The 23,258-nt window shown below is 47.3% G+C and overlaps 1 protein-coding gene across 5 annotated transcripts in view; it reads left to right on the top strand.

The window, feature by feature from the left end:
* TTBK2 (tau tubulin kinase 2) overlaps positions 1-23,258 on the top strand; it is a 1,138,589-nt gene that overhangs the window by 854,352 nt on the left and 260,979 nt on the right. The gene's annotated exons all lie outside the window — the stretch shown is intronic.

Below are 23,258 nucleotides of genomic sequence, written 5' to 3'. Positions count from 1 at the left end.
TAACGTTGCCGTTGGAGGAAGTTTTGCAACTGGTGCAGAGAAAAGAATGTCGATCCTTTTCTATGTTCTATCCTGAAAGTACTGTCCTTCCTCTTGTCCCTAGCGCATAGAGGTCTAAATGTTGGTACCATTAAAGGTTATCTTGCAGCGCTTTCCATCTTCAAGCGCTCGTCGGAAGAATGCTCCTATTTCAAAATTCCTTTGGTAGTGCAATTCTTAAAGGGACTCACTAATGTGTTTCCTACTTACCCATTCCAAGTGCCAATTTGGGATCTCAATCTGGTTCTAAAATTCTTAATGTGTGCTCCTTTTGAGCCTTTGAAAACTTGTCCATTAAGATTACTGACATAGAAAACTGCTTTCCTAGTTGCTTTAACATCTTCAAGAAGAGTGAGCGAATTGCAGGCACGGTCTTCTGGGCCACCCTATACTGTGTTCCATAAGGACAGAGTTGTGTTGAGGGTTAAACCCTCATTTTTACCTAAAATAGTATCTGATTTTCATTTAAGTCAGAAAACTGTTTTACCCGCGTTCTAGCCTCCACCTCATCCTACTAAGGAGGAGGAAAGATTACACAGGTTGGATCCAAGAAGAGCTTTAAGCTTTTACATCTCTAGGCTTACCAAGCTTAGAGTGGACAGCCAACTGTTTATCGGTTACACCGGAAGGAAACTGGGTCAATCGGTGACAAAACGGACAATATCACGCTAGATTGTGCTTTGCATTTCAGAATGCTACAGATTAGCACAAAAAGTATCACCAGAAGGGCTAAGGGCTCATTCCACCAGAGGCATCGCCTCTTCGACAGCCCTTCAAAGAGGTGTTCAAATAAGGCCCCTTTGTGAAGCAGCAACTTGGTCTTCACTGCACACCTTTTTAAAATTCTATAGTCTGGATGCTTCCCAGTCTAAGGAACTGAGTTTTGGTAAAGCAGTACTATATTCAGCCATCTAAGGGCATTGAAAAATCTAACCCCTCCTCCAAAGAAATTATCCATACTGCTTTGGGAGTCTATCTAAGATGAGGAATACGTTGGAGGACACAATCCACTCGAAGAACAAGTTACTTACCAACTTGTAACGTTCTTTCGATTGGATTGTTCCTCCAACGTATTCCTCATCGCCCTCCCAGCCTACCCCTCTGTAGATTTTTCCGGGTTATTGCCAACTCAACTCTCGCAAGGCTGATTGATACCTGTCTCCCGGCACAATCTACACAGTACAAAATCAAAAATAAAAAGAGGAAAAACAGAACTGAGGCCAACGGGCGCCGCGCGTGCTACTTATATACCCGATGTCGTCACCCTCAACCGAGGCCTTCGAGGGACCATCGAATCGACGCACGGCGCCATCTGCCGAAATTTTTTTCCTGAAGAGCAGCAAAGCTGGATGGAATACATCTAAGATGAGGAATACGTTGGAGGAACATCCAATAGAAAGAACGTTACCAGTTGGTAAGTAACTTGTTCTTCTTCCAGATGCTTTTGAACTATGGTGTTGTTTGGCAAAATCTTTCCAAATAAAATATACCTCTGACTCTGTTTGTATAAGGCAGAAAAATAGGGGATGATAACACTGTGCTTGTCTGCCTTTGTGGGGCCTTCCAGACGGGAGAGGCCAAAAGGATGTGCCTCACTTTCTTGTTGGTGCCTGCTTTGTGAGGGCTGTCCTTCCCCTGCTGCACACTTTCTGTTGACATGTGCAATGGGAGAATGGTAGTTCACGCTTTGCTCTGTTTAGATAGGATGTGTCCTGCTCTGGAAAGGCATACAAAATAAATGTGTGCATTGTTCATTGCATGCCAAGTCCAAAGAGATGTTTAACATTTGACTTTAATATCATCCAAAAGGCCAAACTTATTTTTTTGTCAAGGCCATTTGAGGCATACAAAATAAATCTGTGCATTGTTCATTGCATGCCAAGTCCCAAAGAGATGTTTAACATTTGACTTTAATATCATCCAAAAGGCCAAACTTATTTTTTTGTCAAGGCCATTTGAGGCATACAAAATAAATCTGTGCATTGTTCATTGCATGCCAAGTCCCAAAGAGATGTTTAACATTTGACTTTAATATCATCCAAAAGGCCAAACTTATTTTTTTTGTCAAGGCCATTTCTTATATGACATAGATTAGGTCTGGCTGTAAACCATAATTAACTGTTGCTATAATCTATGCAGTCACATGGCCTCTATATGCTCATTCTTTGGGATACAATACTCATTGCTTAATAGGTTTTAAATCTGTTATAGGAAGACTGGGGACGGCGCGGTGGTGTGCTGAGGAGACCCTGGCCGTATTGTGTGAGTGTAGGTAAGGTATTGTGTGAGAGAGTGGTACCAGGTTGAGGTAATGTGGTGAGAGGGGGTGTAAAAGGTGGGTGAAATAGAGGTGCAGAGAGAGAGAGGGGGAAAAGTGTAGGAAGATTTAGAGAAGCTATATGAGCGAGTGTGAGTATGGGGCAGGAGAGTGTTGAGAAAGTGAAAGTTGGTAGTAGGAGTAATAGTGGGGTAGGGTGGAATGAAGGAGGAAGGTAGTGAGGGAGGGAGTTGTAAGATCAGGGTACAGATGATTAGACAGCAGCCCCTGAAGGAGAGTGTTGTAGAGGGAGAGTTAAGAATAGAGAGGTGCAGGAAGTCAAAGAGTGACGGAAGAGAGGTGAGAGGAGGAGAGGGCAGTAGATAGAGCTGAGGGATAGCAGTGAGGGAGGAGAGGGGTACAGGTTGTGAGTGAATGAGACTAGGGAGATCACAGAGGGAGGAGAGAGTATATACAGACACAGGGTGAATGTGGGGTGAAGGGGGACAAGTAGAGAAACTCAGTGAAATCAGTTTGCTGACCAAAGGCAGGATCATTTAAAAATCCCATGAGGGAGTTAGACTAAGAAGGCCACAACCTTTAGGTTTACTCTCCAGATTAGAAAAGGCATAACAGTAGGGATTACCATGCTTTGGAATACGTTGGAGATATTCTGGGGGCTATAGATGCTCAGTGGATTGAGCCCACTGGGAGGTCGAGAGACCTGTAGGGGCACCCTTATTTTCAGCCATCTCCGTCCTCCCAGATCAGTGGTTTATAACATTAAGCACCTTAAATGTATTCTCTTACTGTGGCTTTCTGAGGCCATCTGTGACATAGAGAAGACTGTAGTGGAAGTGATGCAGATTTCAGGAGCGCAACATCGGAAAGAGGAAGAGACACCCTGGAGAAGATAAGCAGGGAGCAATATAGAGATTAAGGAAGACCAGTAAATAAGACTGCAAGAGCTGGAAGGTTCTGGTAGCCTAAGTCGGCCATATGTTGGAACCACAATGTGGGAAGGGTGGGCGGGATGAGAAGGGGACAGGGAAGTTGTGGTCCGATCAGAGGCGAGGGGAAGAAATTAATGGAGTGCTTGGATAGATCCAGAGATGTCTCGCTAGTTTAATGCTAATGGACAAATTGACTATGAAACAATGCGAGACACTTGCCTAGAGCAGCTGGGGTGTGATCAATGAGTCATATCAGCAGCAATTATGCAAGATAAAACTGTCAACCCTTAGACAGATGATGTAGCGAATCAGGGCCATGTTGGGGGGATGGTTGGAGAAGGAAAACCTCGCCCTCAACCAGTTTCCTAATGCCTCAGACTTAGAGGCCTGTCTGACATCTGCTCCAACCATATTTGGAACAAGCCGTTCAGATGGCTACTAGTTTCCAGTGCGCCAAGCACTGGTGACCTATAGACCTGAATATCAACTCCAGGAAACCTGGTGGCGAGATGGTTTGATGGAAAGCGAGCAGACCTACCAGGAAAGCACAGAGTTGAAGGTCTTGAAGGGCATTAAAGAATCCCTGTTCATTCCAGTCCTCTATGTGTGAAGCTGCAACCATTGAAGCCATGAAGACCCTGCCAGACCCTGCAGAAAAAGCGGATATGCTGCTTCCCCTGCGGGAGGGTGGGCCTTTTGGCTCAACATTGCCTTTTTGTCCCAAGACCAGAACAGATTTTGACTAGCTATGTCCGACCAAAGAACCATCAGAGTAGGTTGATGACTGGGCCTTGGAAGATACTCCAATACAGTTTCCAGAGTCTGAAAAGAATATGCTAGCGCAAGGTGAAACTGTCCAACAATACTATCTTCCAGTTGAAGCAGGCAGAACAACTACACAGGCCCTACAGCACTGAGGAATTAGTCAGCGGTCCATGGCAGCGTTATAATACCCTTGTATCTGCTGCCCAATAAAGTAGTCCCTAAAACCTGTATCCATCTAGTGATATTCCCAAAGACTAGGGTGGAGCTCAAAGTCCATAGGGAACCTGTGAAAGCAGAGATTGCCATAATGCCAGGGCACCTTGCAGCCATGCTCATTGTGACAGTACTGCTCCTGATTGCTCCAAGCCAAGCAAGACGATACCATGATTATGAGATGAGGGAAGCTAATTTGGGTGGTGACAGTGAATTTGGACTGGCCAAGGAGATTACTCAAACAAGGTTCTGCACCTTGCCCATTCCAACCCTTTCAACAATTAGGGTTAGGGGAAAGCTTAGACACTGAGAAAAATGTTCGGGGAATTCCAAAGCTCCCAAGGCTGGGCTTTAGAAAGGTCGGGGGGGAGGGGTAAGCATGTGTTGATCCTTAAGGTGTGTCTGGGAGTGCTCCCAAGACTGAATCCATAAGAGTTTCTATCATCCACAGATGTTCTGCTTACAACGCTTAGGTTTTATGATGTAGTCTCTTCATCTTGAAGGGAAAGGGGCATATGACAAAATAACAAACCTAGGGTCCCTTGTTCATGTCTGAGACCTGCAAGACACAAGAACACAAGAAGAAACTCTCCCTCTGGACACCTTCCTGAGTCCCTAGTTGGTTGGTGTATGATTTACCTTTAATCACTCCCCCCTGTCAAGTGCCTGGAGGGGTAACCTCTTAAATTCTGTTGAATTTTCAACCTTTGTATTTGCCTATCCTTCAATATAGTAGTAATGGATTGACTAGAAGCCCTTGTATTGCACTGGCTAGTTCCAGGCTGTTTCTTGAAGTGATCTCGGTTTTGTGTATGCTTTACTTTCGGAGGGATTGTGTCCTCCGACGTATTCCTCATCTTTGATGTTATGCATTCCAGCTTGCTGGCCTCGGAAATTTTTTCAGTAGAGGGCGCTGCGCTTCGACGTCCCTCGAGTTGGTGTCCCTCGACAGCCTCAGTATTGGTGCCGACGTCATTGTGCGTATAAATACTTGCGCAGCGTCCGTTGCTCAGTTCTGTTTTTCCGCGCTTCGTGGGCCTCGGAAACGTGTCGCTCAGTTCTTTTCTTCAGGAAGATTCTGCTTATTCTTCGAAGACATCTAAATTCGATGGCTTCTTCATCCGAACCATCGACCCCACGGTCCGGTTTCAAAAAGTGTCGTGACTGTGGGAAGAAAATGTCGTTGACGGATCCTCACAGGATCTGTTTGTGGTGCCTAGGATCGGAGCATCACTGTTCGGAATGCGAAATCTGTATGTCCATGTGGCGAAAGCCTTGAAGGAGCGTAAGGGGAAGCTAGAAAGAGGTAAGACTCTTAAAACTTCTACTCCCACGAAAGTTTCTTCGGCAGAGTCGAGACATTCGTCTCCTCGTCGTCACAAGAAACATTCCCGTTCAAGGTCTCGAAGCGGTTCCCATCAGTCTTCGAGATCAAAACACTCTAAGAAGAGGCGTCGTAGATCTCCCTCTTCTTCTTCCTCTACCTCCCCAGAAAGGGTCACCTGCCCCACGAAACACAGCCAAGTGGGAGGAATTCTGTAAGAAAATGCTTAGCACCTTCGAGAAAGCGGCCTCGGCCCCCTCAGAGACGTCTAAAGGTGATACCCTGGGTGAAAAGCCCAAAAAATCAAAACGCAGCGAGTCGAACCCGGCGAGAGAAACTGCCCGAGGGTGTCATGAACCCTCGAGTAAAGGCAGTAAGACAGTGTCATCGCCGTCATCGAAGGTTGTTGCTTCGACGCATATATCTGCGTAATCAACGCCTTTGTCAAAGGGCCCTTCGACACATAAATCAGTTACATCGACGCCGTCTTCGACGCCACTGTCCACTCCGATAAAAGACAGACCTACAACTGTCACTACATCTCAGACAGTAGAGGTGTCGACGATTTCGACCATTACATCGAGGATGCCGTCGACAATTTCGACGACCCCGAGTAGGATCCCGATCCTGTCGAGTACATCGAGGTCTTTTCAAACTTTTTCTACGCCCTTTTCGGGATTGTCGAAGCCGTTGACAACCTCGACGTTTTCTCAGCCAGTGAAAACCAGTTTGGCTCCTTCTGCTCTAGAAATGGGTTTTAAACCATATCCTAGGTCTGACTATTTTAGAGCCTTGTCCTCTATATATGAGGAAGGGGAGGATTCTGACCATGAGACCCTTTGGTTTACAAAGGACTACAACACCCATGCCAGAGGAATTAATCTCTGAAGAGAACAGGTTAAAAGACATTCAGGACTCTCTACGGAAAGTGGTGTAGATACTTCTCCAGAAGTAGTTTGCTAAACCAGACCCTGGGGAGCATGCTGAGACCCCTTATAGGGCTCTAATGGCCAGGATAGTTGAATTCATGGGGTGGTCTACACCTACTCCTTCTTTTCAACAGGATGACCTTACTGATATTTTAGATAAAGGTCCACAGGAGGATCCTGTAGTTCCCTTTCATACTGCCCTGCAGAGAAAAATCTCTGCAAATTGGGAAACTCCTGAAGTTATCCCGGCAGTGAACAAGAAACTTTCCGCTAAATACAGGGTATCTGCTTCAGATCCAGAATATTTGAGCAAGCATCCAACTCCAGAGATTTTAGTTGTACAGGCAGCAACTTCATCAAATAGTAGGTCTGCATACCCTACTATTCCACAGTACAGGGATGATACAAGATTTGATGCCATGTCAAAGAAGGTCTTTTCGGCATGTAGCATGGCGCTTAAATCTATTAACGCCACTTGCACGCTAGCAAGATTCAGCCATACACTTTGGGAGTGTGCTTCATCTGCGGCTGACTGTCTCCTGGAAGGGGAGGAAAGGGAAGCATTCTTAAACATCATCAGGGATGGAAAGGATGCAATGTGCGAATCCCTTCAAACAGGCATTAATTCTGTTGACAGTATCAGCAGGGCCATGGCGGCAAGTACCACAATCTACAGATTTGCGTGGTTGCGGAAGTCTGGTTTTGCTCCAGATGTACAAGCCAGACTTTTGAACATGCCCTTTGACGGCACTTCTTTATTTGGTAAGAAGGCTGATGACAGCCTGGAGAGATTACAAACATCCAAGGCAGCAGCGAAATCTCTTGGGGCTGCAATCCGGCAGTCTCGAATCGCCCCTCAGGAGCCTCCTGGAGGGATAGGTCCTTTCGCTTTTACTCCACATTCGGAAAAGGCAGAGGACAGTCAGCTCAAAGGGGTCAGAAACGATTCACCCGTGGTGGACGGGTCAAAGGTACAAAAGCCACAGCAGCAGGCGCCACTTTACCCTCGGCATTTGCGTCAGCCGCTTCTAAACCCCTCTGAGGTCTCCCCCCACAAGACACCTGTAGGAGGCAGGTTAACTCAACATCTGGCAGAATGGCAGGCTATTACGTCAGATGCTTGGGCATTGGAACCAGTTGCCCAAGGTTACTGTCTGCCCTTCCTACACACCCCTCAGAGTCATCCACCGGGGAACAACTCTTTGAAGTTTCCAGATCCGCTCCTTCTGCAGGAGATTATAGACCTGCTAGAGAAGGGTGCCATAGAGCCGGTAGCCGTAGCGGAGAGGAACAAGGGTTGCTATTCCCCCTACTTCCTAGTACCAAAGAAGGACGGAGGACTGAGACCCATCTTGGACTTGCGAGAATTGAACAAATTCCTTAGGAAAGACAAGTTCAAGATGGTAACTCTTTCTCAGATCCTCCAGGCCCTCTAGCTTCAGGACTGGTTGGTATCTCTAGACCTTCAGGATGCTTATTTCCATGTGCCAGTCCATCTCAAACACAGGAAATAACTGAGGTTCGCAATTGGCAACTCTCACTATCAATTTCGAGTTCTGCCATTTGGGCTGACCTCCGCTCGAGGGTCTTCACCAAGCTAATGTCGGTAGTGGCGGCAAGTCTAAGGAGGGAAGGGATCCATGTCTACCCCTACCTGGACGATTGGCTGATCAGGGCTGTATCTTCGGGACAAGGTCAGATCCAGCTAGATTATGTCTGCCACTTCCTTCACAAGCTGGGCTTCTCCCTCAACTTAAAGAAGTCACAGATGATACCATCACAGAGACTCCAGTTCATTGGAGCGGTCCTGGACACTTGCCTGGGGAAAGCCTCGCCACCAGAGGTGAGGGCTCAAGATATTCTGCAGATGGTCACCAAGTTTCAAAATGCCCAACGTCTTCCAGCCTTCGACTTTTTGAGGTTGCTAGGCCTCTTGGCATCCTGCATCTTCCTAGTGTCAGAGGCTCGCCTGAGAATGAGATCCCTCCAATGGGCACTAAGAAACCAATGGTCGCAATTCTCAGGAAGAATGTCAGATCTCCTTCAAGTCCCGGACAGAGTGGCTTGAGACCTTCAGTGGTGGGCCTGTCGGGAGAACATTTTGAAAGGAGAACAGTTTTGGCAACCATGGCCGGAGATAACAGTAGTCACGGATGCCTCACTCATGGGGTGGGGAGCCCATGCCAACGACTTGACCATCAGCGGTCGTTGGTCTCCATTGGAGTCCAGACTACAGATCAACCTGTTGGAGCTGAGAGCAATCAGACTAGCGCTAAAAGCTTTTCTGCCATCTGCCCCCAGGGAAAAATGTCCTGATAATGACGGATAAGAGTGGCCATGCACTACCTCAACAAAAGAGGAGGCGTAGGGTCACTGCCACTGTGCAGAGAGGCAATGCAGCTCTGGTTTTGGGCAATTCAAGAAATAATCTCTCTATCGACAGTTCACCTAGCCGGAGAGAAGAACTTGACGGCGGACGCTCTGAGCAGGCACAGCACAGTCTCCCATGAGTGGGAGCTAGCTCAGGAACTCCTCCAAGAGATCTTCGCCCTTTGGGGAACCCCTCAAGTGGATCTGTTTGCCACCAGCATCAACAGGAAGTGCGATCAGTTCTGTTCAAGGGAATTTCCCCCAAGAGGAGCTCTAGGGAACGCGTTCGTAGTAGACTGGGAGTTTCCACTTCTGTACGCGTTCCCTCCAGTCCCTGTCATTCCTCAAATGATCAGGAGGTTGAGAAGATTCCAGAAAACTATGATCCTAATTGCCCCAGATTGGGCCAGGAGAACGTGGTACCCGGACCTTCTGGACATGTCCATCTGCCCTTCAATTCGTCTTCCACAAAGGGAGGATCTTCTCTCGCAGAAGGGAGGTCAGGTTCTCCATCCAGACATCAGAACCCTCAACCTTCATGCTTGGTTTCTGAAAGGTCGAGATACAAGGATTGGGATCTCCCAGATGATCTCATGGAGGTCTTGCTTTCAGCTAGAAGGCCAGCAACAAAGACTTTATACCGCTGCCTTTGGAACAAATTCTGCAGCTGGTGTAGAGAAAAGAATATCGAACCCTTCTCATGTAGTACATCAATGGTGTTATCCTTCTTACTCTACTTAGCAAATTCAGGTCTTCAAGTTTCTGCGATCAAGGTTTACCTCGCAGCGCTGTCAATCTTTAAGCGCAGTGCGGAGGAGCCTTCATATTTCAAATTACCCCTGGTAATCCAATTCCTGAAAGGGTTAAGTAATGTTTTTACCCCAAAGCCTTTTCAAGTTCCATTGTGGGACCTAAATCTAGTCTTAAATTTTCTGATGAGTACTCCTTTTGGAACCACTCCATTCTTGTTCATTAAGGTTTCTCACTCTTAAAACAGTATTCCTAGTGGCTTTAACATCTGCTATAAGAGTTGGCGAATTACAAGCTCTATCTTGCAAACCTCCTCATACAACCTTTCATAAAGACAAGGTTGTTTTACAAGTGAAGCCTAATTTTCTCCCAAAGGTAGTTTCTGAATTCCACATTACGCAGAAAATAACTTTACCTTCATTGTATCCTTCTCCCCACCCAGGGAAAGAGGAAGAGAGGTTACATAGGCTGGATCCAAGGCGTGCCTTGAGTTTTCATGTCAGCAGACTTGCTAGGATAAGGCAAGCAGTCCAACTGTTTGTAGGTTATGCAGGACTCAAATTAGGATTGCCAATCACGAAACAAACTATTTCAAGATGGATTATTTTAACCATTCTAAAATGCTACAAATTGGCAGGGAAAGAACCCCCTCAACATCTTAGGGCTCATTCAACCAGAGGTATCGCAGCCTCTTCGGCTCTCCAAAGAGGGGTTCCGATTCGAGACATTTGTGCGGCTGCCACATGGTTGTCCGCACATACCTTTACAAACTTTTACAGCCTGGATTCCTCCTCTAGCCAGGAGACAAGATTTGGGAAGGCCGTGTTACATTCTGTACATTCTTAAAGTGAAATATTCCAATTTTACTCCCACCTCCTCTTTACATCACTGCTATGGGAGTCTATCAAAGATAAGGAATATGTCGGAGGACACAATCCCTTCGAAGAACAAGTTACTTCTTACCTTGTAACGTTCTTTCGATGGGATGTTCCTCCGACGTATTCCTTATCGCTCCTCCCATCCATCCCCGCAGTAATACTTCCCTTGTAGTTGCAGCTTATGCTCCTTCAAGGTCAATAACCAATTCATGCACATCTAATTTTAAGCTTCAAAACGGAACTGAGCAACGGACGCTGCGTGAGTCTATTTATACGCACAATGACGTTGGTGCCGATACGGAGGCTGTCGAGGGACGTCAACGTGCAGCGCCCTCTACTGAAAACATTTCTGAGGCCAGCAAGCTGGAATGGATAACATCAAAGATAAGGAATATGTCAGAGGAACATCCCATCGAAAGAATATTACAAGTTAAGAAGTAACTTGTTCTTCTTTCTTCTCGTTCCTAAAATGAACTAGCTGCTTCCCAAGACCATACTACAGGCCCAAACCCATTCCAGTCAACAAGATATTCCCCTGACTATCATGGAATCCAAAATAGCGCATGTTCTTCAGAACGTCCTTCTAAAATTAAAGGAGACTTGACTTCCATTAACCTAGCTCCCTTGATACAAGGTTTTAATCAACTGATATGTTAAACGGGATGAATCTTCAGGCTGCGGAATAATGTTCACCACAGATTGACAGAGTTGACTGTTTTCTCTAGCTCAAAAGCTCCCACAAATCAAGGACTAAATGTTTTCATTCCCTTAAGCCTGAGGTACTTAGTTGAAAGCCGGACCTTTTCTTACACTAAAAGTCCAGGCCTCCTCCCGCAAGTACGATCTGCACATTTCTTGTAGCCCACCTTGCTTACTTTCAATCCAGATATTGCCAACGTTTTCCTTCATAACCTGAAGTCTTTCTTCGACCACTGCTTAAGTGGTCTCCACCAACCTTGTTACTTGCAAGAAGCGTGGATGGGTACTTAAAATTGCATAAGAATGGAGACTCAAAATATAGACTTAAGAAGAATTGTTAAAAATAAATGTGGCTAGCTGTAGGTGTGCCCAAGTCTTCCCTGCCTTCAGGTAGCACCTGAAATATTTCTGCAGCTCCCGATTTACTCTCTTAATTTGACCATTTAGTTTGGGGGTGGAAACCTAATGCCAATCAAACTTGAATTCCTAGCACCATGCAAAAGCCCTACCAAGCTTTGAATACAAACGAAGACCCCTTATCTGAAATGGCTTGGGTTGTAAAACCGTGAAGACTGACTACACCCTACTAGAAGTTTTTGGCCAAATTGGTTGCAGTCACAGTCCCTTTCATAGCACTGAAATGGCCAGCTTGAGTTAACAGATCAACAACCAACAGGGTACCCAAACATCCACTGTCTTTGAGTCATCATGAAGTCTAATGATGGTGTGCCAAGGTTAAGGTGGAATGTGCAGAGGTTGTACCAGCCCTTCTAGCTTCCCTCCAACAGATTCTGCACAAGCACACACCTGGCAAGTCTTCACAAAGTTCAATATGTCGACACATATACCTTCCCATGAAAATCCCTGGCACACCAACTCTGATATCTTCCGATAGCCTGGATGACCTGTGAGAGCAGACTTGTGGCATCCCTAAAGAACTCTCATGCACAAATCTTCCTTGAATATATAATCCCCTGTCAAAATACAATAGGCCATTCATAGTGTGACAAACAGGGTCTTTACGACCCCAAGCCTACATCTAAGTAGAAGACTTGTGCTGCCGACCCTCCTGCCAAGTGCCAACCTGGTTCTATGACGGTTTGCTGCATTTTTGTTGCAGAGTTGCAACTTTGCTGAATTTGTTTTTGTCGCATTTGCTGTATCACAAACGGTGGTAGAAGGCCCCCCCCCCTCCACACACACACACACACGTATACCGCCAAACTTGCCTGCTGCAAGGAAATTCTCTTTCTGCCTATCTTGCCTCTGTCAAGATAGTCTGATTTACCGTTTAGACTCCCTTGAAGGGTGATGATAGCCTTTTCAGAAAAGAACAGCAGACCAATGAAACTGACGAAGCGTCTGTGTCCTTGCTGACTGCAAAAATAGCAGAGTCTGATGATCATTGAAAACCATCATGGGATGTCTTGCACCCAATGTCGCCACTCTTCAAAAGCTGACTTAATTGCCAAATGTTCACGGTCTGCGATGGTATAGTTCTGTTCAGGCACAGGGTGAAGTTGACTTGTTTCTCTGACTGAGATAGAACTGCTCCAATAGCCTGATATGTCACATCTTCCTCAGGAAATAAATGGCTGAGTCACATCAGAATGTTCAAGTATTGGTCAAGGTGTGAATCATTTCCCCGGTTCTTGGAAAGCCTCCTCTGCCTCTTGGGACCACACAAATTGTACCCCATTCTTTAATAACCTGGTGATGGGTGAGGCCAGAATAGCAGAATCTTTATATATAAGGCTGAATGTGTGTGTTTTTGTCAGGCTATACAAATCCACACCGTTGAACCCACTGCTACTGAATTTTGCATGGATTCCTCATTTGTCTGGGGCAAGATTGGAGTCTGTTTGGATGCAAAAAATGTACTCCGTAGACACCCTCATTTACTCATGCTCACCCCGATTCACTAAAGTAGGTACTAGGAGGAGGCAAAATTTGGGAAAGTGTCTGAAGCAAAATGTTTAATACGTTGGTTATTCCTTTAAAATGTAGGACTACTGTACACAGTTTGAACCTGTTTATTAAAGCAGTTTTAAAAGGAATTTAAAAATAGATTTTACTTTTTTTTATTTTTTTTTATCACGCCCCTCCAAATATGCGAAATGGCAAGGTTACAGTTTACCTAAGTTCATTCACGAGAAGAGAGCACAATCAATCAATATTTCTTGGGCATTTTCTCAAATGGGCTGAAGCCATTGAGTGACTGAAACATGCCGCACAAAAAACGAACATCTCTTGGAAAAGCTCCATCTGATGCAAAGTGAAAATCAATATTAAGAACTTCTGAAACCCAACAACAAACAGCAGCACGACTTGCCGACAGAGGACAAGAGCAATATCATCCAGGGCACATGAGACACCACTCGATCAGGACACGGGCAAAGCTAGGTATCCCACCTAGTTCCTCATAAATGTCCAGTAGTTACATACTTTGGCGTCTGCCTGAATAGCAGCCCGTCGAACATTCCAAATGTTAATACACTTAGATGGAGGATTTGTGCCTTGGCAGCACAAGAAGTGGTTTTAAATAGGCGCAATGGGCGGTTCTTAATTATTTCTATCCTTCACTTTTACCAAATGAAGGTAGTCCTGACTAGAACATACAGGGAAGAAACCTCCCTGTACACCAGAAAATGTGTGGAATTTGTTAGAGGAGATTTTTGGGAGAAAGATCTTGGGTTTACCCAAGAGTGTCCCTATTCAACTGATACTTTGGGAGGTGGACCTACTTTCCCTGCAAGTCATGACACAGCAGAAATCTATTGCCTTGTATCGGAAATGTCTGACGGCAGAAGGGAATTCTATGTTTCTGATATTGAAGAAAGCATTGACTGATAACAAGGATACAAATCTTTTGCTATGGCAACAAGATTATCTTCCGATTTTACATACTGCGGGGACCTCTGCGGATCTGTTAATTGAAAATCCGATGGCTGCTAAGGTCACAATTGTGTTGTATGATTGGATCTGCACTCATAGCATGTAAAAAATATCAATTGTTTTATCCTTTTAAACATGAAACATAAGCCTTGAATCGGCTTCCTAATTATTTGAAAAGATTTTGCAACGCAGTGTTTTTAAGAGTACGTTTTAACTTATACCCAACTGGGTAGATCCGCTATATTAGTAAAAAAAACTTTGAATGAAGTATTGCTGGTGTAGATTCTGCAGGATTCTCACTGAACTTGAAACATTGGTTATTATTTTGCACGGGTGGACAGAATTGCAGACCTAACATTTTGATCGTTTTTTGTCACAATATAAAAAGAGAAAGCGCCATCCTTTTCCACCACATCAGCCTCCTTCACCACGTCGGTCCCCGGCTGACACTGGTACCGGCGAAAATTAGAACTTCGTCACGGCAGACGATGAATCACAGCACCTGTACGCCCCTCATTGAGTCCCTCCACCAGATGAAGTGGGATTATTCCAATCAATGATCTCCACGGCCTCCAAGCTGTTCCAGCTGGTACCCGAGGAAACCAGGAAAGAGGGTTTCTTGTATCAGTGACGAGAGTCCAAGAGGATGACTAGCTTGGTGGTCCCTTTTCTGGATGACATTTGGGAGGAAGGCCTAGCCCTCATGAAGAACCCATGCACGGCTCCAACCAAGCGAGACCGGTTGGAGAAGAAATATAGGCTGCCGGACTCCACGCCCAAGTGCGTGAGGTCACAAGTGTCGGCTGCCGCAAGGAAACTGTAGGCTAACCCAACTTCATGGGCTAACTTCATAGTCATCAGTTCCCCCAGACAATGAGGGGAAGAATTTGGATGCCATGGGGAAGATAGTTATTTACACAGCGGTGTCCACGATCAAGGCAGCTAGTGCTCTGGCTATCTTGGCCAGATACGACCTGGAGCTTTGGTACAATCTGGGCCCTCCCCAACGACAAGAAGATGCAAGCTCTTGCCATTACGGTGACGGTGGGCATCGCCGAAACAGGCTTCCGGCAGATGGGTAACAGAGTCTGCCTTTGTCGGCAGGGATGGTTGAAGGCCACAAACGTTTGTCAGGAGGTTCATGCGAAGGTGCTGGACATGCCCTTCGGTGGGGAAAATCAGTTTGGGAAGGCGATCGATGAATCCCTCCAAGCCATAAAGACAGATACGGAGACCGCACATTCCCTAGGCACTCTTCAACAGCATCGCCCGTCTTCTTTTCGCTCCACCAGGGGTATATCAAGCAGATCATCAGAGACATTCTCCACATCATACATACAACCTCTGCGATCCTCCACGCAGGAACCCTACAGAGGTCGCTCCAGGCCTACAGTAGCAGAGGTCAGCACCGCCGTCGCCCGCAGCAAGCCTGAACCAGCCAAGACGTCGGGCCCTAACTCATGCACCCTGGTGGGAGGCCAGCTGACTAGGTTCCTCAGCGAGTGGTGAAAGATCACCACCAACAGATGGGTGCTGGACCGTCTCGCCCAGGGACACACCTTGGAGTGCCACCGCAGGTGCTGACGTATTCCACTGATTCCACTGTCAGGAGCTTCACATCGCTCAGCTCCTAGAAGAAGTGCAAGCCATGTTACAGAAATGGGGGATAGAACCAATTCCCTGATGACTCCGGGGCTCCGGAGTCTATTCCAGATACTTTCTGGTAAGAAAGAAAACGGGGGGTTGGAGACCCATCCTGGACCAGCACCATCTGAACAAGTACCTGAAGTCCCAAAAATTCAGGATGTCACATTGCAGCATGTGCTCTGGCCAACTGAAGGAAGGGGATTGCTTGACCTTGTTGGATCTAGAGGACGCATACTTCCATGTCCTCATCCACAGGAAGCATTGAGCGTGCCTACGCTTTGTGGTGCAGGGCCAGCACTACCAGTTCAAGGCCCTACCATTCAGCTTGAAATCGGCCCCAAGAGTGTTTACAAAATACCTGGCCCTGGTGGCATCCCATCTGTGTCTTCAGGGCATACACATATACCCGTACTTGGTTGATTGGCTGATACGCGACCATTCCTGGGAACTGGCAAACAAGCACACAAAGGAGACAGTCCAGCTACTGACGGAGCTGGGGTTCTCGGTAAACTATCTGAAGTCCTGCTTAATGCCATCACAGAACGCATGTTGCTCTGTGCCAGACTCGACACAGTGGCTTGCCAGGCTTCGCCCTCGGAAGAGAGGCTAGCAGCCATTCAATGGAAGATGCAACGTCTGTCGTCGGCAAAGACAGCCATGGTGCAGACCATCAAGTTGTTGCTGGGCATGCTGTCATGCATCTACCTCGTCCGTGTCTGCAGATTGCAGATGCGACCCTTACAGGAATTCTTGGATGCACGTTGGATCAAACTGTCAGTATTTTGCAGACAAGATCCCTCTCAACGAGGAGTTCCGGCGGGCGATAGAATGGGGACAGGATTTCAAACCCCTCCATACCAGAAGATGTCACCACGGACGCCTCCCTGGCTTGAAATCGGCCCTAAGAGTGTTTACAAAATACCTGGCCCTGGTGGCATCCCATCTGTGTCTTCAGGGCATACACATATACCCGTACTTGGTTGATTGGCTGATACGCGACCGTTCCTGGGAACTGGCCAACAAGCACACAAAGGAGACAGTCCAGCTACTGACGGAGCTGGGGTTCTCGGTAAACTTTCTGAAGTCCTGCTTAATGCCATCACAGAACGCATGTTGCTCTGTGCCAGACTCGACACAGTGGCTTGCCAGGCTTCGCCCTCGGAAGAGAGGCTAACAGCCATTCAATGGAAGATGCAACGTCTGTCGTCGGCAAAGACAGCCATGGTGCAGACCATCAAGTTGTTGCTGGGCATGCTGTCATGCATCTACCTCGTCCGTGTCTGCAGATTGCAGATGCAACCCTTACAGGAATTCTTGGATGCACGTTGGATCAAACTGTCAGTATTTTGCAGACAAGATCCCTCTCAACGAGGAGTTCCGGCGGGCGATAGAATGGGGACGGGATTTCAAACCCCTCCATACCAGAAGATGTCACCACGGACGCCTCCCTGGAAGGTTGGGGAGCTCACACCGGACATCTACACGCTAAAGGTCAGTGGCTTCCGGAGGTGAAGGGTTTGCACATCAACATCCTGGAGCTACGGGCAGTGTTCTGGTCCCTCAAGTCTTTCCTGCTGTCTCTGAAGGGCAAGGTGGTGAGGATTTTCACGGACAAGACCACCACCATGTTCTACATCAGGAAGCAAGGGGGCACTCTATCTCCAGCGATCTCCAAGGAAGCTCAGGACTTGTGGCACTGGGCCATCGGACAGGGGATGTTCCTCGTCCCTCTCCATCTGACTGGTGTCAAGAACACCATCGCAGACTCCCTCAGCAGGAAACTGCGCTCCTGTGACAAGTGGGAACTTCGCTAGTATCAGGTGGACCGCCTGTTCATCAAATGGGGCAGACCCCCAATAGACATTTTGCCACAGCAACGAACTCCAAATGCCAGAAGTTTGCCAGCAGATTCCACCAACCAAGGAGTTTGGAGGACACATTCTCCTTCCCGTGGGAAGGTCTGTTTCTGGACGCTTTTCCCAGTTTCCTCTCCTGCTTCATGTCATCAACACACTCGGACAGTGTCGATAGAAGATGATACTCATCGCCACGGCGTGCCCGAGGCAGATTTGGTATCCAAATCTGCTCAGCCTGTCAGCATCGCCTCTGGTCAAGTTGCTGGTATTTCCGGATCTGCTCACCAGAGAGGGAGGCACAATCCTTCATTAGGACCCTGGATCGCTGAGCCGGAGGGCATGGCTCCTGCAGCCTTAGAGTTTGGAGGTTATGAGTTGCCGGCGAATAGCAGGGAAGTCCTTGTCAAAGCCAGGGCGTTGTCGACTCTAAAGTGCTACGGCCATAAGTGAAAGTGGTTTGCTACGTGGTGCCGGTCGCAGAAGATTACCCCTCTGAGGGTCATGGCTCCACAGATTCTTCATTACTTGCTGTCCTTGGCAAAAGCTGGACTGGATCACGCTTCCATCATGGTGCATCTGGCGGCTATCTCACGCTTCACCAGATCCCCAGGTAGATCCTCGCTGTGGTCCCACAGACTCGTCAAGGAGTTCCTGAAGGGGCTTTTCGGATCTTTTCCGCCAGTGAAGGCTCCAGCCTTCATGGGAACTCAACGTGGTCCTGACAAGGCACATGGGGCGTCTTTTGAACTTGTGCATCAAGCCCCACTCAAGTTTCTCTTGCGGAAAGCAGCTTTCCTTGTGGCCATCACTTCTGCCAGATATGTGGGTGAGATCCGGGCCCTATCCTGCCAGCAGCCATATCTGAATTTCCACAAATTGAGTGTGTTACTGCGTAGATACTCTGCCTTCATGCCAAAGGTTCTGTCAGATTTCCACCTCAACAAACCTTTGGTGTTGCCTGTTTTCTCCCCGAAACCTCAGTCTCCGGGGCAGTGGGTCTTGCATTTGCTGGATGTTGCTTGTGTCTTGAAGTTCTATGTAACACGCACAAAGTTTTCAGAAGGCTTCTCAATTGTTTGTGAACTTTGGTCCTGTGAACCATGGGAAGGCCTTGTGTAAGGCTTCCATTTGAAGATGGCTCTCCAGCGCAATCCTGCACTGTCATTGCTGGTGAACCGCCCTCTGTCGGGCTGTCAGAGAGCCCATTCCACCAGAGTGATCGATGCGACGACAGCGTTCCTTTCTGGTGTGCCCCTGCTTGATATCTGGAGGGCTGTGATGTGGAGGTCCACGCATACCTTCACGAAGTTCTACTGCATCGACAGGGATTCCAGGGAGGAGTCAAGAGTCGGCCAGGCAGTGCTACGCGACCTGTCCGCTTGAGGAGAGTCTGTTCTAAGGGTAAGTGTTAATTGCTTCTGTTGGGCCTTGCCACCTCCCGTGGTTGTGTAATGTGGTACTGCTGTGTATTTGTTATTCATGAGCATGTGAATCCATGCCAGGCCCCATGCTGGAGAAGGTTTAAGTTACTTACCTGTAACTATTGCTCTCCAGCATGGTTCTGGCATGGATTTGCGTGCGAACCCTCTCCAACCCCTCTGCAGCTCGTCTTGGTCATACTGCCACTTTACAGCGTTACCAAATCTGAAGATGGCTGCCAGAGGCGGGGCTTAGTGAGAGGACTGTCATTGGATAGGAGCAGTATGACCCAGAGGACAGTGATTGGTTTAGAGGAGAAATACAGTTTTAAAGTGAAAGTGAAACTGTTTTTCTTTTTTTTTTTTTACCAAGGATTCCCAGCCTGACTGGGAATATTCATGAGCATGTGAATCCATGCCAGACCCATGCTGTAGAACAATAGTTACAGGTAAGTATCTTAAACCTTTTCTTCTGACTTTACTCGTACAAAGTGATAAGCTCAGTAAAGATCCAATTTGATGAAGATTGTGGCTCCCTGAATCTGGTCCAATGTGACTCAGAGAAGTGGTAATGGGGATTGATTTATAATGGTGATCTTGTTCAACTCTTTAGTTAATCCAAGTTCTTAAAGAGCCATTCTTCTTGGGTACAAAGAACAATAGAGAAGACAAATGGCAAATGAATCCCTTAACCAAATTATCCTGAAAAGGCTCCTTGATATGTTCATTCTCCTTCTCGGTTAAGGCACAGATATAGCTACAAGGAATTAGAGCTCCTCCATCTGTCACTTTTACAGTCATAAAATATATGCTGTGGCAATTCTGCCTTTACTTTTGGTCCCTTTTCACTCTGGCAATTCATGGGCCAGAGCCTCTTTCTTCTCTGGGTTTTAGGCAGAATCCTGTGCAGTTCCCTTGGGGAACACTGCAAGAAGATAGACTACAGGAGTAAGCAGTAAACCCAACTGGTAGCAGTCTGCACCACTCAGATTTACCTGGTAGCTGTGGCTGAGCAGTCAGACCTCTCTCAAGATAAGTAGGGCAGTATACAGAGGATACACAATAGGGCTATAAACAGAGTAGAGCAAGCAAACACTGACCAAAGCTTGGTATCAAAAGGGTATAATTATTTATTTAAAACACTTTAGGAAATACACTAAGCACTCTAAATAAAAGCAAGTTCAAACACCGTCAGATAAAGTATACACACCTCCCTTAATAATTATTAGGCAAGTCTAGGTCAAAACACCACTATTTGTAAAAACAGATGTGAGCGCGTAACTTAGATGGCACTCCAATAATTAAGTTGAAGGGAGAGAAAATGGCAGGTCATAAAAATAAAACAGTTCCCAACACTTTTCTAAGACTACAGCAAGTTAGTGAAGGCAGAGTCTACTGTAGAGCCAAAGTTCAGAGGCCAGGCCCACTTTAAATGCAGCCAGGCGAAATGGGCCCAAGATCACAGTTTAAAAAGCACTCAAGTCTTTGCAGAAATGTTCAGAGGAGGTTGGTTTGATGTGAAAGGTAAAGTTAGAAGGTCTGGGGGTCAACCCAGTTGGAAAGCCAAGGATTTAAGGGTCACCTTTAGCGATCCGAAGAAAGGGCGGCCAGGCGGAACACAGTACCTTTTAAAAGTGAGGAAGCTCCAGCGGTGGCAGTTGTTCCTGGCAGCGGGTACAGTTCGTGGTTTCGACCAGAGGAAGAGAAGATCTCGTCGAGGAGGAAACTTGGAGTCGTTGCACTGCCCAGGGATGAAACCAGCCGCGGAGTTCGTTCGGTAAAAATGTGCGCTCCTTTTATTCGCGGTCCCAGTGGACTGAAGCTTGGCTATCTGGCCGCTGGGGTGCTTGGCACTGGCGATTCGACCAAGGGGCGTCCTGGAAGGCAAATGTCGAACTGGACACTTACAGCAGAAGATCTTCTCTTGTCATCGGGAAAGTGGTGAGGTCGTTGCAGCAGGGCTCCACCGGTGGTGTCGTCGTTGCAGATGGCTCAGCTTCTCCCCTCTTCGGATTTCTTAGGTCCTGTGGCGACTTCTGAAGTTCCAGTCCCAAAAGCCCTGCTTTTATGCAGAAAAACCCCCATTCAACAGCCTAGCTGTCACTCATATATGCTAAGTTGTGAGCCGGGCGGCTCACCACTGGGCCAATCAGAACAGAGTGCGACTTGGGTTGCTAAGGCAACGCAGTCCAGGGTGCCATTTCCCCCACCCACACATCCTGTGGAACCCAGACAGAGTGGCACCAGTTGGAGGGCTTCTGTGGAGAAGCCTGCCAAAAAGTGGAACAAAGGGCCCGACCTTGGTTGGAGTTACAGAGACGGACACAAAAGCCATTTTGGAAAAGAGTTCTGGCGAAAAGACCCAACCGGTGATTTTATATTAAATAAATAAACCGGCGGTATCTTTAACATTGTACCAAAACGTGGTGCGTTTAAAACCAATGGGAAAATCCCATAGGAAATATTTCGGTGGAATATTTTGCGTGGTAACCACTGCCACCAGCCAGAAACTCGACAAGGGGGGACTGGACAGTGCCCCCTTGGAAACAGACTCAGTGGCAATCGAATTAGCCCTTTCCAGTACTTTCACAATATGATGGTTTGTACTGGTTCTCTTCACAATTTTGGACTAGTAAAGCCAATGGTGACTTTACATGTCCTGGGAGACAGTAGTCAGTCCCAGGGTATGGAGTCTATATTTGGGGGTCACTATGACACCCCTGTGTTACTGCACTGAGGGTGCTGTGCAACACATACACTAAAACAGATGATACCCTATGGAGTAAAAGACCCCATAACCCATAAGCACACAATAAGTCAGACATACCTCAAATCATGCCTAAGAGTGGGAGGAAACGAGTCTCACTCTTAGCAGGAGAAAAAAACAAACCCCAAAAATCCAGCAAAGCTGCAGGGGGACTCACTAGGTTTGGGAAATTAGCCTTATAAGAGAATTCTCCCTAACACTGGGTATATGGTTCCCCACTCAGCGACTTCTCCTCTGCCTTTTCATGGGCAGTAGCCTATGTTGGTGGGCTTGTAAGGAAATATATATAGGCCCCTTCCACTATGTGCAAAGGTTTTTCTGATTTTCATTGAAATTAGCTCACTGTTATGCCCTTTTTACTCCTACGTCCCGTCCCCTTTCCTCCATACTTATGGGGACATCTCTCCATCCTGTGGGACAGGACCGGAGCACTTTGAAAAAGCATCAAAATTTTGCAAACTTTTGTGTCCTTCCTCTCTTTCTGCGCGGGGCACAGCACGCGGCCATAACCCCGCCCACCTTGGCTCTGCCCCACGCATTGCCCATCATTCCTTTTCTCTGCTCGTTCTGGACTGGACGCACTTGCATCTGCGGAAGATTTTCTTCCTTTTTTCCTCCTCTCTGGCTCTCGCTAGCGATCGCGTAATAGTCTGTCGTTTAAACTAGACTTTCCAGATTGTTCCTCCTGTCATCGACGCTTCGCGAGGGCAGATCCCATCCTCTTTGTTTAGAGTGTTTGGGTCCGGATCACCGTTGGGATTCCTGCTTTCTTTGTGATTCCCTTTCAGTCTGGGCACTTCAACGTCGGTTAGAGCGTTGGGAGGAGGTTTTTCGACATACTCCTTCGCATTTTCAATCTTTCATCGATGAAAAGAAGAAACGCCTGGTAAGTTCTTTACTTTTCAGAGCACCCCGGCCGGGAGACACCTTCCTGGGTTCTACCCGAGCCGGGAGGAGCGTTGACTGCTCTATCACCGGGGCTTGCCCCGAGGTGCCTTCTGGGCCTAAAAATTGTACCAGAGTTTTCTTTGAGGGTCTCCTCTCCATAAGGGGCCTGTGGATACCGGAGTACGCTCTGAGGCCCTCTTTGTGGGCTGCTTGTAGACCTAGTTCTACTGAATCGTGGGGTACCAGAGCTCGCTCTGAGGCCTCCCTCAAAAGTACCGGGGTGCGCCCCAAGGCCTTGGTTGGGCTTGGTGTTATCGAACGAATATTCGAGGCCCGCACTGGAAAGGCTACTACCGGACTTGGGTCCGAGGTCCCTCGTACAGATGCTAAGGAAACCAACATTTCTGAGAGGCCTGAGAAGGCCTTATCCGTGAAAGCTGTTTCTCACCGTTCCCGCTCTTGTGGCGACGCCAGAACTGTTGAGGGGGGCAAGGAGTCGAAGTTCCTCCTTTACCGGCAAAGCCGAGGTCCTTCCTGTGAAGGTTAGTTTGGCTATTGGTATGTCGCAAAAACATTCCAGGCCGCATAGTACTGGCTCAGCCGAGGTTCC

The sequence above is a fragment of the Ambystoma mexicanum genome, chromosome 14 (genome assembly GCF_040938575.1).
Source record: "Ambystoma mexicanum isolate Mex_15411 chromosome 14, UKY_AmexF1_1, whole genome shotgun sequence".
Lineage (NCBI taxonomy): Eukaryota > Metazoa > Chordata > Amphibia > Caudata > Ambystomatidae > Ambystoma > Ambystoma mexicanum.
The sequence above is the reverse complement of the archived record's forward strand: the minus strand, read 5'-3'. Positions and strand labels throughout refer to the sequence as shown.